The 17,613-nt window shown below is 35.1% G+C and overlaps 1 long non-coding RNA gene across 1 annotated transcript in view; it reads left to right on the top strand.

The window, feature by feature from the left end:
- Positions 1-2,151: 2,151 nt before the first annotated feature.
- The window catches only part of LOC136835586 (uncharacterized), a 179,888-nt gene continuing 164,426 nt past the window's right edge, over positions 2,152-17,613 (top strand). The window contains exon 1 of the long non-coding RNA XR_010852206.1: positions 2,152-3,095. This is a non-coding gene — a long non-coding RNA (uncharacterized lncRNA). The remainder of the gene's footprint in view (positions 3,096-17,613) is intronic.

Below are 17,613 nucleotides of genomic sequence, written 5' to 3' on the forward strand. Positions count from 1 at the left end.
GATTAATATAACAGGTGAGCACACCTTAATAATAATTAGTCTTGTATTTGAACCAGCTGGCATCCAGTTTAATGTTTCTAAATAAACTACTGAATTTTAACTGAAGACCATATTAGGATTCCTAATATTGGGGATAAAATTTAGGTGGGCCATTTCCGTAGCTTACATGCGATGCAATGGAAAAATAATTTGATCAAAATAATAACAGGTTCTCTACCCATACTCAAGAGTGAATTAGATTCTATGTAATTATATCAATATTCAATTCCAGCATAAAGTTTAGTCAAGAGAAAAAAGTGAACTACTTGATGGTGCTGATAAATCTAGTAAACGGTTCTAATTGAAGAAAATTGTGATCAGTGGTTGCCATGGATTGTACATTGTTCGATTTCAACCACTGAAATGAGGTTTAACTCTCATTAGACAGAAGAAATCCGAATTTTTTAATACACGGGAGTTCTTATGAAATATGTAAAACAGCAGTGTATCTTTATCTATTCAACGATAAAAGATAGCTATTTTGGCTGTTCATTCAGCCAAAATAGCTATTAGAGGACCACCAGCATCTAATAGTCATTTGCAGAACAGCACTGATGAAATATATATATATGAAATGCAAGAGAAACAGTCAGAAATATATGCTTAAGGTGTAAGATGCCATCACTAAGGTAGAGAAAATGGTAAGATATCACTTGGAATGCATAGATCCTAATCTAACTTTATCTTACCCCATGCAGGATGCACTCCTTCCCTGGTTAGGGGCTTTATATCATTGAACTCCTACTCCTCTAACCTAACCTATGGTTTCTGGGGCTTCACTCCCAAAGATCGTCCCAGTCTTCCTTTAGCATGGAAGGTGGGGATTGGGGTTTGGCCATGCCCAGCCCTGGCAAGTGGTCTGGGTACTGATTAACTTCCAGGACATCTAATAAGCCTGGAAGGGCCTTTGAGGCAGAGGTGCTACTGTCGACAAGCAGAAATGCAGTATTCAGAAGCAACCAAGTAACATACTATCATTATGAGAACAGGATATCTATGATAATATTGTAAAGCCAAGCCTAGCTTACCTTTACAGGAATATCAAAATAACAGGGGTGGGATACAACACGAAAACGGGAGGTTTCTGCCAACATTTATAACTTTGAATTCTTGCAGAAGAACAATAGGTTGTCATCAGATAGAAAAATAAAACAATAATGCATTTTACTCATAAATTAATGAAGAGATAATAGGGCAGATATGTTAACCACACTCGAGAAATTAAAGAGAGAGAGAGAGAATGTTACACGGCGCTTTATAGTAGTATGCCACACACATCAACATTGCTAACACGGTCAGAAAGACTGTTCAGTGGAAGTTAAGAAGGGAGAAGAGCCTTGTTTCTCTAATGCATCGATGAACGCTAAACACGGTACCATTTCTATGAGATATGATGTTTGAAATGAATGACAGTTTATAATTATGTCAATTCCATCAAGGGTTATGGAACTATAATTTTTGTCTTCAAAGTTGGTATAACAAGGTTCTGGTTGCTAAGCGGCAATACAGTTGTAATATTACAATATGCTGCAATTTAGTAACAATACCGGAATATTTATTTAATGATAATCTTTATATTAAAATGATATACAGGCAGTTTCAAAAGTATCGTATAATTTCATGGTAATGATTTGAACATTAACGAAGCAAAGTACACGCAATCATAATTATACAGCCCAAATATTTAAAACTCTGTCGTCAGTTTGCGGATAGGTCAATGGAATGATGCATCAGAGGTGTAAAGAGGAAATTAAGTAAACCAACAAACCAGCCAGGCCGTTAGCGTTGGATGAGGGATTAGTGCATAGTACTTTGAAAAATAAACCGTTGCAGTTGGCATCTTAGTCCTAAACGTATAATTTAAAAAATAACACACGAAGTAGCACATTACTTAATTTAGTCACATTTCATAAATACTGCTAAATATGAACGTGAACTGAGATGAAAAACATAAACAAATTGCAGGCTATGGATAATAGAAGTAATGCCTAGAGCAATTTCACCCGATGTTCCGTTTTATTTGGCGATTTCCGGGAACTCCGCAGACGCTGACCAATCACAGCGTGTACGTGGTGACGTCATTGACACGGGTGTGTCACTGATCGACACCGAGTAGCACAGTCGTTGAGTCAAGGTTGTAGTACGTCTACTTCCATGGCGTCTTTTTATTTTGTTGTTTTCTTTTTTATCGGTGACGTAATCTTATATCTACAAGTAAAGAACAGTTTGTGATTTATCGACAAATGGAGTACTGAAGCATCCGAAACGAGCTGGCGTTTCACAAGAGCCATTTGCCAAGATTGCCCCAAAATGCTGTTCACATGTTAATTTGATCAAGAAAATAAATTGGGTGAATATTGCATGTTACGCACTTTTGGCGTTAACTACTGGTAATATAGTGAAGAATTAAGTTGATAATGTATAAGAATGCTGAAAAAATAAGTTTGACTATCCAACTCCGACCAAGTAGTAAGGCTAGGCCAAGCTTCATCGGATGTTGAAATTTTTGTTGGTAGGGTTGAAGAGGAAACCGTCGAATGCGGTAAATGAAAAATGATATCGCCTTCATGCAGATATAGTGTGATAATGTGAAATTCGGGTGTTGTTTTGCAAGAAAATAAGAGGCTACGTTCCGTGGGGTGATCTGTATGTTTAATGGACTTCGTTATGCGCTGCATTGGGGATCATGTTAACCACCCCGGTTTTCAAAGGAAGTCGAGGTAGGCCTAATGATGAAATTTGTGTGTATATAGAAATTCATTCAAGGAATGACGCAGAACAATGCTCCTTTTGTTTTGTATCTGCCCTCATACACACCTTACGCAATAAAACAAGAATACACGGATTAATTGTCGAAGCCAAGCCAAACACATTAGGGCGTCGGGACCCCGATGTTTCTGTGCCATCTATTTCCCTTGAAAGTCCGTGTGTGGGAATTCATCAAGATGAGCCCGTATGCAATGGAAGTATTTCAGCCATGCGGAAGGGAATCCAACCTCAAGCAGGTGATGGTGAACTGGTATCACTCGGTCCCACTTCATCTGGACAGCAACAACGTAAGTGTTCCTAATAGGCCATGTTCATGTTTTCGTTTGCTCGTATCATTGAGCTTCCCCCATTATTTCATTTCCGTAATAATAGCCAGCAATAATGGGAAAAATCGTGTTTTTCATGTCACTTCGGTAAAACGGAAGAATGCTACTGCGTGCCTCGGGTTCGGTAACTAGCCTACCAGTGTATGTGCAATAAGGGCACCGTGTTTAGTACCAGCCCCTTAGGGATAGATGTAAAACTATAAAAAAAGATGGTAAATATCATAAGCATACAAAGAGACAAAAAGAGCTAAATAACCTGGTCGGTGACTGGCGGGAAACAGGCCGCGGTAATAGTTTTCAGTTTTACCGTCACTGTAAAATTGAACGTTTTATACAATATCGACTATCCTCCTCCCCTTTTGGGCAAAGAGGGCATTTAAATATCAGAATCAGTTATTATAGAAGCATAGGTTTTCATAGTAATTTAAAGCCAATGACATGTCAAGTATGAAGGCAGGGGTTTTCCGTTATTTTAAACATTTTCGAATTCAAATAGAAGCACACTAAAAATGGGACTATTATCAGTGTAGGCCTAAGTTGTGGAAAATTATACTGAGGTCTGGCATTCTCTGTTTGCATCAGTCCTTTAGCGTTGGAGCATGCTTTTTACATTGTTTTCAGGTAAGGAAACAAAGCACAGTCCTTCAGGCACAGTTCTTACTCTTTAGTGGGGTACTAATGAACTTCGAGATCATTTTTTTGGCTTAAATAAGCTAATTAATTTGAACCTTTCCTTAACATTAGGAAAGTGACGACTTTAGTGTATGGTCAGTGTTGTAGCCTTTTGGTTTTAATTGGTTTTCATGGGTTAGACGTGTTTATCAAATGCATGGTATTAAAAAAAATATCTTACTGGTGATACGAGGGTAAAACGATGCAATAATGAGTAGAGGAATTACCGTCATTGCTATACAGTATACTAACATAAAGTGTATGATATCTACAAGCTTTAAAACAAAAAGTTTGACATGGGTAAAGTGCAGAAGGGTGAAGCGTCAAATCAACGGCTCATAGTCCACGTTCTTGTAATTGTAAGTTGTTGCTTATAGCAGTCATTGAATTTTCGGGATTTTATCGTTTTTCATTATTGCTTAAAGACTTATAGCAGTATGATGAGACTAACATTCTTAAAATGGTATTGAAAAGAAAACGTACATTATGGGGAAATAGAATTGACATGGGGAATCGCATTATAACACGGGCTGGTTTTACGACATGATACGCGTATGTCTTGTTTTAAGCAATAATGCTGATCCATACTTTGAAACATCTCGAACAAAAACCTATTTCTATTTGCCTGGAAAAGTTTTAAAGGTTTAGTGAATTGGAAATCCAACCAGACGGAAGAGTTAGCACGGTTATTGTACTCCCCTCTACCTCATCCTTTTTTTTTTTTTTTTTTTCAAGATATTAATCATAAGTTTTGTTAATACTTATAGTTTGATTTTTTTTTTTTTAGCATTTGTATGTACAGTAGGCCTAGCGTTTCACGAACGTGTTTCATATATGGTAACCTGCTCAATGCGTCATCAGCATTCCCCAAACGAAAATGAGCCCATTTTACGGAGCAGTATGTTCACACACACACACAATATATATATATATATATATATATATATATATATATATATATATATATATATATATATATATATATATATATATATATATATATATATATATATATATATGTAATGTGTGAGCACTCTCTCATGTACCTGAATGTCGTAACATGCAAGTAGGACAATTTTAGGTCTGGATTGCATACGAGAAAGCAAGTTTTAGATATTGTCATCGGTCTTTCGTTTGGGTTAGCTGTGTGATTTCTTAGCCTTTGTGGTAATGGTCTGATGACTTGCACATTGGTGGCCAATATATAGTGTATATAGCCTATACGCCTACAAGTCTCCTAAAAACCATGATCGAATGACCTAACAGGGAAAATCAAGGGATATATATGGGTCCAGACAAAATTTCTCTTTTACTTAATATTAGCAAAAAAGGCGGTAACGATTAAGGTTCTTGTAGTTGAAATTTCTCTCTCTTTCTGTCTCTCCTCCTTATGTATGTCTCTTATGTGTTATGTCCTGTATGCTCATAGCATGGCTTGGCTTTCTTCGTGAAGAGTTAGCTAGGCTTATACCAGCACGGGTTCTTGCTCTTGGGAAGCCCGTAATTGGCTCGTTGATTACTTTGCGTCCTTTATTTTATTGTCTTGTACATTGTCGCAGATCTATAGTATACAGGCTTACTATGCCCCATAACCCGTGGCTGAGAGATTCTTCTTTAAAGAGGTAAAAAGTCAGGACAGGGATAGTATTGTGCGTTGTGATTATTTGTGAAAATTATATTAGTGCGAAGATTGGCAAAAGAAATGAAAAAAAACCTGCAATGTAATATTTTAATGTGAAAATTTTTACCGCTTTTGTCATTTTTGTTTCAAGTAATTTTTAGGTAGTCATATCATACTTGCAGTTAGCCTTTGCAAGACAATGAGTCGTCGATAATCTTTAGGATATTGCATCGTTGTTCTTGGTTTTGGTGTCCTGGACATATTAATTAGAAAATTGTCCTGGGTTCAACCTCCTTTGTTTCAAATGCCATTTATCTATAAAGTGTCGAGAAAAACGTGGCTCGTTTCATTCTCCTTTCCTTTCCTACTTGTATGAGGCTCGTCAACAACAACGCAGTCATGGTAGACTCATAATGTAGGCCTAGGCTAGTTATTGTACCTGAAGTCTGCCTTGCAAAACATAAATCGTTGTTTATTGTCATCGGTCTTTTGTTTGGGTTAGCTGTGTGATTTCTTAGCCTTTGTGGTAATGGTCTAATGACTTGCACATTGGTGGCCAATATATAGTGCATGTAGCCTATACGCCTACAAGTCTCCTGAAAACCATGATCGAGTGATTTCCTCTGACGGGAAAAGCCAGAGCAGGTACAGTACTGCTCCCTGGTTATTCCTTGTGAATATACTTATACATGTTGTTTATGAAAGAAGAGAGAGAATTTAATTTTAAAAGTTTGTGATAGCCTTAGCTATATTGTTTGTTTTACATATCTTATAGGCTATAAGACTGAATGAAACTCATAGTTTATTTCATTCCCTTAGTATTAAAGAAGCCGTTCTTAGACTTGAATTCCACTTATGGTCAGTTTGGATGTTTATTCAGTGTTTAATCCTGCGCCTTTGGAAGTGACCATTCAGATTATTTATAAGATTTTCATCACCCCTGACACTATTGTTGAGTATATTAAGTAATCTGATTTTAAGATGTTTACAAATTGGCGCTGATGGGCACATCCTGTGTTTTTAATGGAAAAAACTTATAATAAAGCGATTGTATGGCAACTGGATCCTCATTGGGGCCGACTCTTTCAAGTAACTTCATGGACCCCCTGGGAAGGAACTTGATAGTTATTGTTGGTTGCATTTCAGGTCCACCTACGGGTGAAGATGTGACACTGCGCGCGCGAGTACCACGTGATTGGCTGACAATCAACATTTCCGATTTCGTTGGCCCATTATGATAAGTACTTAATTTTTTTCAGTAACATTTGAATGTTTATATATTCAAAGAACCCTCGCCCTTATATTAATCATAAACATGTCAGTTTGTATAGACAATATACTAACCCAAGTACACGAAAGACTCGAAGTTATATCAGACAGGCTACTCAGACTAAACACCAACGAACGATGGGCTTTCAGTAATTAAGATTTACCTCACTGGTTAGCCAAGGCTACACCGAAACCTACGCTCTCAGGTTGTTTAAATAACATGATTCCCTTATCATTCAAACTTCATTCTGTAGTTTCATTGCATGCATATAGAAATAACTTTATATTGATACCAAAGTAATAGCCACGTCCGTAAACTGAAAAATAACTTTAATACTGTTTGCTGCAGGAACATGAAGCATGTACGGTACCAGTGAGGCTAGACCTATGCAAATGATATGCCAGAGATTTGATTTTACCAGTCTTCTTTTAAGGACACATGCATTCCATTTCCCTTTAAAATAACTTTTTTTTCACCTTTATCTGGACATCTACAGTATATATCGTTCCGGTACAAAACGATGTAAAAAAAAAATATATATTTTTGTCTATTTAGCCTGTTATGCCGTATTTATGTTATTAACACTACGGATGACGGGAACTGAGTAGGATTTCCAAACTTTGTACGCTAAGTTGTTTGGCTAAACAGTCCCTAAAGTGCCCCGTCACTGAGCTATTATAATGATTTGTATACTCAAGAAAATTTTTTATAAATACTCTGAGTATTCTGAAAAGAAAACCGCAGTACCATTCCCATCATGCCATGTGTTAACTGAAATTTCCCGCCTTCCAGTCTACACTGCAGTGGTCGTTCACTTCCCACAGGCCTCAGCCAGCCTCATAGAAAGCAGTATTTCATCCTATTTCGAATATTAACCTAATAATGTAATTTTATTCGCTCTCGCATAGCCAGATGTCTTTTTATTTACCTACAGCGAGATAAAACATAATTATGAAGATCTCATTCTTTCTTTAGCGTTTTGCATGAGTAGACTGTTCGTGAGAGGCTCGCCATTCGTGTGTTGGTATTGTTATATTATCGATATTAATCGGCGTGTTTATAATCTGAATAAGAAGTTGTAATGGTTCTTTGTATATATATAAGCACTCGGATGTATTACTAAAGACATACTTCGCGTTTTTATCACAGTAAGCCTGCGATAACGGAAACATTGAATTCAGCCAACCGAGCTTTAGCTAAGCGTGCCACATCTACTACGTTGGTGAGTGGACAGTTGAAATGAATTGATAATATTTACCCTTTGGCAATGATACATCTTTGTTTATCACAGCAACGATACAGACGTTAGTAAATTTTAATAAATTTTTGCAATCAAAAGTAAATTATATAAGTAAAAGGCAGCATGCCCAAAATGTCCACAATGTTTCCCAATCGACGATCTCGACCATCTTGTAGGATAAGCGAATTACTGACGCTGTTAAATATTCGGCATCAGTTAAATCCACTAGTTTAACGAGGCAAAGAGTGGGGCCGATCAGGGAGATGGATGTAGGCCAATATAAGTGTCCTTAGCATGTATAAGGTAAGCTAGGCTAGGCTAGGCTAGGTTGTGTTCTATATAGGCTATATATATATATATATATATATATATATATATATATATATATATATATATATATATATATGATTTATGTATGTGTGTGTATTTGTATGTGTTGTTTGTGATGGGCCCTTTACTGAATGCATATATATATATATATATATATATATATATATATATATATATATATATATATATATATATATATATATATATATATATATATATATATATATAGTTGTGTGTGTTTGTGTCGAGACAGGTAATTACTGATGAAATGAATTTCCATACAGAAAGAAATAACAATGCATGAGGGCTTTTGGTGTCTTTCAACCATGAGAGTATCCCATAGATGAGAAATCTAGACTACTCTGACATTTGCCCTGAGGAAACATATGCATTTGGAGTCTGGTGTGGACATGCAGTGGTGGTTGCGTTAATTATATATAAGAATTCTGTCGTGTGTCCTGGCATTTGTTTCCAGAAATATACCAAAATTTCTGTGTGCTGTTTCTCAAGGTATACCCTTATCTTCTCGATTGTTTTCATCGTGTTCAGTGTCATTAAGCTTTTGGTCCTTGGAGATGGTTTGAATTTTCCATGTTTTAAGGTTCCATATGCGACATTTTATTGGAATGTATCATGATATGGTATATGTTGTGCCTACTTTAAGTTTTCGTGTAAATTACACCAAACACCACAGTGTTTTGAAAGTATGAAGAGCATGAATTATGCGGTATATTTTGCAAAAAGTATGGTGTATGCCTCCTATTATGGTATGTATGTATGTACAGTATATATATATATATATATATATATTATATATAAATATACTGTATATATATATATATATATATATATATATATATATATATATATATATATATATATATATATTGTCAGGTTAGGTGGTTGTTTGTAAGGCACAATTGTATTCCGATTGTTTCCTTATGTCTGGTTGTCTCACCTCTGATTTCAATTTGCCACGCTGGCAGGTGAGTGTTGAGTGTTGTGGGGACAGCCAGTCAATATCAGGCCAGCATGGAGTCAAGAAGCAGTTAGTATTAGTCAGTCTCTTAGCAGCAGAGCCTCAGGTATGCCTACCTGAGGGCCAGCCGGAGTAGCTTCAGGTATTAGTTACCTGGAGTACGAGATGGATTGGTGTGTTTCGTTGTGTGGAGTATGACCTCGTTGTGTGGAGTATGATCTCGCTGTTTGGAGCGTGATTTCGTCTGCAGTTCGACTTGTTTTGGATGTTCGCTTCATTTGAGTGCTCTGGTCCGAGTATGGCGGATTTGCTTGTGGTGGAGAATGACCTCGTCTGCGGTCCGACCTGTTTTGGATGTTCGTTGCGTTTGGGTGTTCTGGTCCGAGTATGGTGGACTTGCTTATGTTGGATGTTCACCTCTTCAGTTTGCCCCCATGATGGTCGTATTTAACCCAGTTATATCTGTAAGACGCATAATGATTTGCGTGTGTTAAGATTTCTTTGTATTTTTGGGTTTAACGTATTCTTTGGGACAAAGTTTTCAGATACTTGTATTTGTTCGTTATGTAAAGATTATCTTTGACAGGTCATTTGTTTCATCTGTAAATTTCAGATTTGTGCTCTGAGGTCATATTTGACGTATTTTACCGACTCCTGTATAACATAATGTCTATGACTTTTTAATGTTATGACTTTACATTTCCATTTGCTGATTAGATAGTTTATTGGACTATTTTGTTTGTTTTTTTTTTTTGCTCTGACTGTTTACTGTAATTTTTGGTGCTGGTCATTTGCACTTCATTGGGTTACTCATATTCATGTTGATTACAGAGTTTAATTATTTGTTGTACTGACCAGTTTATTTGTACTGCTGCTTCATTAATATGAATTTACCGACTCTTGTGCTGCTGTGGTCATGTTTATGAATTTAGGTTAATTATTGAGGTTTGTTAATTCTTGTCATTTGTTGACTCGTGTTTGTACTGAATCTGTTTTGATCATTTGGTTTTTTCAAGTAAATTTTGCTATTGACTCATTTGTGTAAATATTGGTGAGCCTAACTCATTTGTAAAATTGTATAAATGTTTAAATTTTATAAATAAATTAGTATTAAGGTTACCACTTTGGTTTTAGTTTGCTCCTTCCTCCTTTGTCTGCCTCAATTTCTGCCAGTCATTCCAGTCCCGATATTTTTATTTTAAAGAACCTGATGAACCCAAGACTGGTTCATAACAATATATATATATATATATATATATATATATATATATATATATATATATATATATATATATATATATATATATATATATATATATATATATATTACACACATACAATTGTATGTCACCTTTACCTTATCATTGCATCTCATCCTATATGAATCTCATCCTATATGAATGAAGCCATTTTCGTCAAACTATACAAACTTTGAACTTCTTACATTAATGTGCATGCCCGGGGATTTTTTTGCCTGTTCATCTGTAAATAACGTAACCTTTGTTGTGTTGGTGACAGTTTGCTGTCCAGCTGTACACAGCGTTAACTTTGGTCATTACTTGGGAGCTATAACAGATAAAGATTTCATATTCGGCAATACTCCACAAGGTGATTGTGTGGCCTTGACCATGACTATCATACTGGATGTATCTGTTATCGGGGTATTCCTGTTTCTCAAACACATCTTGTCGGGAAAATTGTCAGAGTTATCTCCTTTTCAAGAACCATAATGGTATCCTCTAAAGTTCATCATCTGTAATGTTCTCGGCGAGGTTTTGAGTGGGGAACCTCAGGGCACTTGTAATACTCTCAGAGTGCTTCTAAATAAACTCGGACAAAATAAAGAAAGAAATTCAGGAAATGCTATTTCTTGTTAACTTTGCACAGGTAAATTCCAAACTTCAATCAAAATAATGTATGTTATGTTGCAACAGCATAGTGTGAAAGGTATTTCGACAGAATTCAGGCCGGGACTCTGATCACAAAGCCTTCCAAGCCTTTTTTTTTTTCTTTCTATTAATTCTGTGTAGGGGAACAGAAATAAAATGTATGATTTGTATAAATCTCCAGTTGGAGTGACGAACGAAATGGATGTATATATTCAACGTGACTCTATACATTTCCTTTTCCCACGACATATCGGGAATACATGCTTAGAAAATGGGACTTCCACCTGAAAGAGAAAATATTTTAGTTGAATACTAAATCTATTTAAGAGATGTTACACTTCTTCATAACATATTTCAGACAAGAGCTGGTGATGTAAACTTGAATTACAATCGCCAGTGCAGCTATAGAAAATGATTGCTCTGTTCCATGAAGTTTCAGGAACCAATAATGCAAATGCATGGTTCAGCAATTAAGGCAAATTGATGACCTCGGGCTATTTTTTGAAGGATGATTTGCTTATGCATCTATATTCTAAGAGTGCTGTTAGGTAAACTGTACGAAATTATTATATCTTAATGTATGTATGCAGTATACCTTGTTTTTTTTTCTAGTTCGACAATGGGTAATAAGAATTTTATCTCGATGTGCCAATATTATTAAATTAAAAAATGGAAAGATTGAATGCGCTGTGTCTATTTGCAGCCAAAATTAAGAAGAATTTTTGGATGGAAAAAATTTAGAGGAAATAAGGGATGGTGAAAAGCTGTTCTTTTACTGGTTTTTACCTCCCGCAATAAAGTTGACAAGAATATATCTTCCCTCGGGTCATTATGCGTTTATGTGTTAGCAGGATATCCTTAGAACGAAAGAATAGAACTGGATGAAACGTGGTAGACATTTTAATGAAATTAGTTTCATTCATTACAAAAGTTGGAGATTTTGTATGGGAAAAATGCTTCATAGCCGGACTCATTTTATGGTATCGTTTTTTGTATTGCATGTTTGTTGTCAGTATATAACAAGTCATGGATTCATTAATTCATACTCTTATATTTACTTTTACGTATTATCATAAATCTTGTTCTTTTAATAAGATTCATAGCAAATCATGCCTCATAAAAAAGGATGAAATGGAACTCGAAGTGATTCGGGTTGTACCAAAGCTGTCAAGTTATATGTTTTTATTTCATCATTTTGCTGAGATATTACATACAAATATCAGGCCTTATTTTTGAATTTTTTATTTTAAGTATTAAAGCTGCAGGGAGGGAGATTACACATTTTTTCCAGGGAAACAAATAAAAAGGGCGGAGTTCAAACCGCATGGGGTGTCATGGACCGGCCTCTTGAGATGTTTTTTAAAATTTCAGAGTTACAGTACATTGAAAGTGATATTGTACATTCATTTTATTAGGCATATCATGATATTAACGGGATCGCTTTCACATGAATACAAAACAGACACATCGACTGCAATTCCGTGAACACCAAGACGAAAATCATCTTCATGAAAAAAGAAAACACTGAAGCTGAAAAATAACTTTTATTTTCCTATCAAGGAGTTTGACGGGAAGCACACATTCCATTATTATGTATTAATCAATGACTGCTAAACAAAAATAGATGTTGAACAAAATGGCCGATGATGAGCTTTTAGTTAGAACAAAGGTTATGAAAATAGCCTCCTTCGCTGGAAGATCAGGTTACGGGATAGCTTAGGGAGCCATTGCTTCCCTAACGAGGACTCAAAGGAGAAGGTAAAGTGCTTTGACTCCGTCAAGAGACCAAACAGTTCTTATATTGCTTCTACTAAAATGGGAAATGAAGTGTGCAAAAATAATTCTGATATGTAGGTATGATCATATGGTGAATTTACATTCAAGAAAAACCACATTTGATGTGGAAATACCCTGAGTATATATTATAATGTGAAATATGTTTCAAGCAATGGGCATGTTAAATTTGTATGTTGGGGCTAAACTGCGGAAGACTTGTGGGGAGTTTGAGGAGACAGAGAGACAACCGAAGGTATTTGCAATAAATTCATCGCAACTAACTACAATGATTAAACTGAGCTGATGCATCTTACTTCGTACAGTATTTGTTTTGCAAGTAGAATTTCTATGAATCTAAAACATCTACCAAAGACTGAACCTCGAAGATGATAATTCCTTTGTAAAATAGGTGGACACAGTCTGCCTTATAGCTGCAAATGATAAGTAGCTTATGTGTTTTTATCTGTATTTGTCTCCTCCTTTGAGGACAAAGTTAGAGCTAACCTTCACCTCTATTTAAATCAAAGCAGAAACTGAATATGAGACAGCTGAGTGGACACCTGAAAATTTGGCAAAGTGTTAATGGCAGACAGTGTTTTATGATAGTAATAATAAATGTTATTTCAGCTCAAGGCCATATACATGGAATATACAAAGTAGAGACAATAACTTACACATCTAGATACATGAGATAACATGAAAAAAAATGATAATCGGCAATATCCACACAGTTGCCGAAGAACTAGAAAAAAACAGTAATGACCGTAAATATATTGAGAATTAGTAATGAAAAATATATCAAAAATGATAATAGAAAAAACAGATTGCAGACAATTAATTTCCAGCTAGGGACCTTAGGTGGTTACAGAGGTCAGTTCCAGAAGGCTAAATACGAAAATTGAAAATAACAAAGCTCTAAAATGATGATAATCACAGTAATAATAAAAAAGAAAATGCTAATAATAACAATAAACATAGAAATAATAATAATAACAACAGCTTCTGCAGATGATACTTTATAATTGCAAAATTAGAGGTTAAGTTATTTAGGCTTAGGATGCTTTTTATGATCGAAGTGCTGCTGTTTCTCACTCGGGTGATTAGACTTGACATTGTTCGCCTAACATTGATTTTTAAATTAGCCAGGTAAATCCTTGTGTGCAGTGGCGCTCAGGTTCCAATTTCTTTTATGACTTGTATGGCCTAGTGGGCAGCGCCCTTGCCTTTCAATTGAAAGACCAGGGTTCGATCCTGATGTGAGTCAGAAATTTATTTCTGTTCCACACCTGATTGTGTGTTGATTATTTCTATCATATTCACTCAGAAGGGATAATTCGAATGAAATGCTGTCAGTTGGGTCGTTGCTGACTCGGGAAGTTGGAGAAAACACGCTGGTATGCAAGCAGTTAGCTTGCCCAGGTAATACCTTGTGTTCAGTGGCGCTCAGGTTCCCACTTCTTTTACGACTTGCATGGCCTAGTGGGCAGCACCCATGCCTTTCAATTGAAAGACCTAGGTTCTATCCTGATGTGAGTCAGAAATTTATTTCTGGTCCACACGTGATTGGGTGTTCATTATTTCTTTATATATTATAATTCAGAAGTTACACCGCTATTCATATGGACCAAGTCATATATATATATATATATATATATATATATATATATATATATATATATATATATATATATATATATATATATATATATATATATATATATATATATATACATACATACATACACACACATACATACACGCACATTTTATATATATATATATATATATATATATATATATATATATATATATATATATACATTATATATATTGTATGCCTACATACGTGAATAGAATTTTTATTCGTCGGTATCATCGTAACAATTTAATTACTGACGTTACTACTGAACATTTAGGTTATCAAACACATGGTAAATGAGTGTTATCCTCTCTTCTTTGCCATTCTTAAGCTGGATGCGTCTTTAAAACTTGCCATCCTTGCGGTTGATTTGCGGACAGCGTCGTTTCTTACCTCATACACTCAACTTTCTAAACGAAATTTAACTTCGATTCGGAAGACGATTCGCTCTGAACATTTCGGAGAATCTTGGGGAAAGGATCTTTACAAGTTGTCTGAAGTTCTTCGAAATGCGCAAAATGATTTTTTTTTTTTTTGTTAATGATAGATTCCCATCTCTTGTTGTGTTGAGCCAGAAAATTTCACTTGACAGGAATTTTGTTTTTCTCTTGCCATCATCCCGTATTCACCTGGTTTATGATTGAAGGAGTTTTATGACTTTGATGCCTTTTTTGTTAAAACGGCATTGATATTCAGTTCAGGCAGATGCTTCCACGTTTAATCATGCACGTTAGAATTAAAGTTTGTTGATGAACACGTGTTAAGTATATTATATATATATATATATATATATATATATATATATATATATATATATTATATATATTATATATATAATGTATATATGTATATATACATATATATGTATATATATATATATATATATATATATATATATATATATATATATATATATACATACATATACATACTTAACATGTGTTCATCAACAAACTTTAATTCTGACGAGCATGATTAAATGCGGAAGCATCTGCCTGAACTGAATCTCTGCGTTTAGTATATATACGTTGTATGTATGTATATATGTGTGAGTGTATCTTTTCGATCTCCTGGCACTAAAAGCCTTGAATACAGATGACTAGTAAATGAAGAAGCAAGGTAAGCAGCTGGATTCGAACCCTCGTAGTAAGTGAGAATACGCGAGTTTTTGTTACGAAATTACTTTCACCGTTGTTTTAAAGTGTACAAATACCTACAACTCGTGCTGTTAGTATGCAGTGATTGCAAATTACATTTGAATACAATAGTTTTATGGCCTCTGGAAACTCCAGTCTGTTTTTCCGATCGGATTTCTATTTTCTGTATCATAAATACAAGCTGCTGAAGTCATGAGAAAATTGTCTGATGTTATGTTCAGCTAAAGGTTACATGCCCTGATTGGTTTGTCTGATAGTTTTTGATGTTATTCTTGAGATTTTTAGTTTCATATCTGTCTTAAACGCTTAGAGTAATCTATCTCTCTTTGTGCCAGTAAGTTAGTCTTTCTCTCTCTCTCTCTCTGTCTGTCTGTCTGTCTCTCTCTCTCTCTCTCTCTCTCTCTCTCTCTCTCTCTCTCTCTCTCTCATCCAGTCAGTATGTTGAAGGTGGTAACAATGGGAAAAGGTTGGTGAACAAGTGGACGAGGCTCAGTTGTATAAACGAAGTGAATTCTTGCTCCGTCAAACGGCTCTGTCAAACGGCTCCGTCAAACAAGTGTCTTTGAGTTCATAAGAATTAAAAACTACTCGGAGGAAATCGATGGCACCGTTTACTTGTAATGAACCATAAAGGCAGATTTTTCATACGCTGAATGCTTTACTTTAGCCTGTATACCGTGATCGTTCCTCGTACCTAGTAATCAGACGTTAACAGGCCTTACACGTACTTCTTTCCAACGATCTGCAAAAAAGAGTGTCGGTTATATTCTTGAACCATTTATAATGTAAACCAATTTCTATTTTGTTTTATAATTCCTTGTAATGACTATTAATCTTTTAATGATTATTCTAGGTTTCATTTGTTACTTCAATACTTTAGGCTAGAATATAGCTTTCGGCTACATTCCAGGCTTTTATTTGATTGATTAACAGATTTTTTTGACTGGCCAATTTTTTCCCTGTGGACTGTATGTAGTAGTTTCCTGAAACAGGGTCATTGAATATATGGTGTAGACCTAGACACAAATTCAGGTTGGCTTCGGCCTCGGACTCCGGCAATGTGGACTTGGACTTGGACTGGTCGGGGACTGATTTGCCCTTGGCCTCGGAAGTTGTAGACTCGACTGCTGCAGTGGTTTATATATATATATATATATATATATATATATATATATATATATATATATATATATATATATATATATATATATAAAGAAGAGGATACCACAGGAAAATGCTAGGCAGAAGTTCAGTACCACGCGCTTTCGCGTGTCGATGCGTGAATAAACAACACGTGAAAGTTCTTGGTACTGAACTTCTGTCTGGCATTTTCCTTTGGTATTCGCTTATATACCGAAGTCACGTGCATCTACTGTGATTTTTCAAGCATATATATATAATGAAGTACTAAATATTAAACAGTATTACCTGCATATGAATCTAATTGTTACAAAAACCCATAGAACTTAATTCACAGTATGATAACAACAGCACTGAATTTCTTAGAATCTTCCATCAACCAATCAATATTTCTCGTGTTTTTTTTCCGTGTCAACACTAATTCTGGATTTGGCAAGGATTTTTATGCCCAGAAAAGGGGAGTGCCCAAGGATTCCGGGATTTCCTCAGTTTCAATGGATATATATATATATATATATATATATATATATATATATATATATATATATAAATATATATTATATATATATATATATATATGTTTATATATATATATATATATATATATATATATATATATGTATATAATATATGTGTGTGTGTATGTATATATGTTTTATTTTAAATCACGAAAAAGGTAAGAGCCTGATGATTATACGAACAAAGTTACAGCCACGAAGGGAAAGTGAAACAGTTGAGACGCTAAGTACTTTAGTCTTATTGGATT

This window comes from Macrobrachium rosenbergii, chromosome 4 (assembly GCF_040412425.1).
Source record: "Macrobrachium rosenbergii isolate ZJJX-2024 chromosome 4, ASM4041242v1, whole genome shotgun sequence".
Taxonomy (NCBI): Eukaryota; Metazoa; Arthropoda; class Malacostraca; order Decapoda; family Palaemonidae; genus Macrobrachium; species Macrobrachium rosenbergii.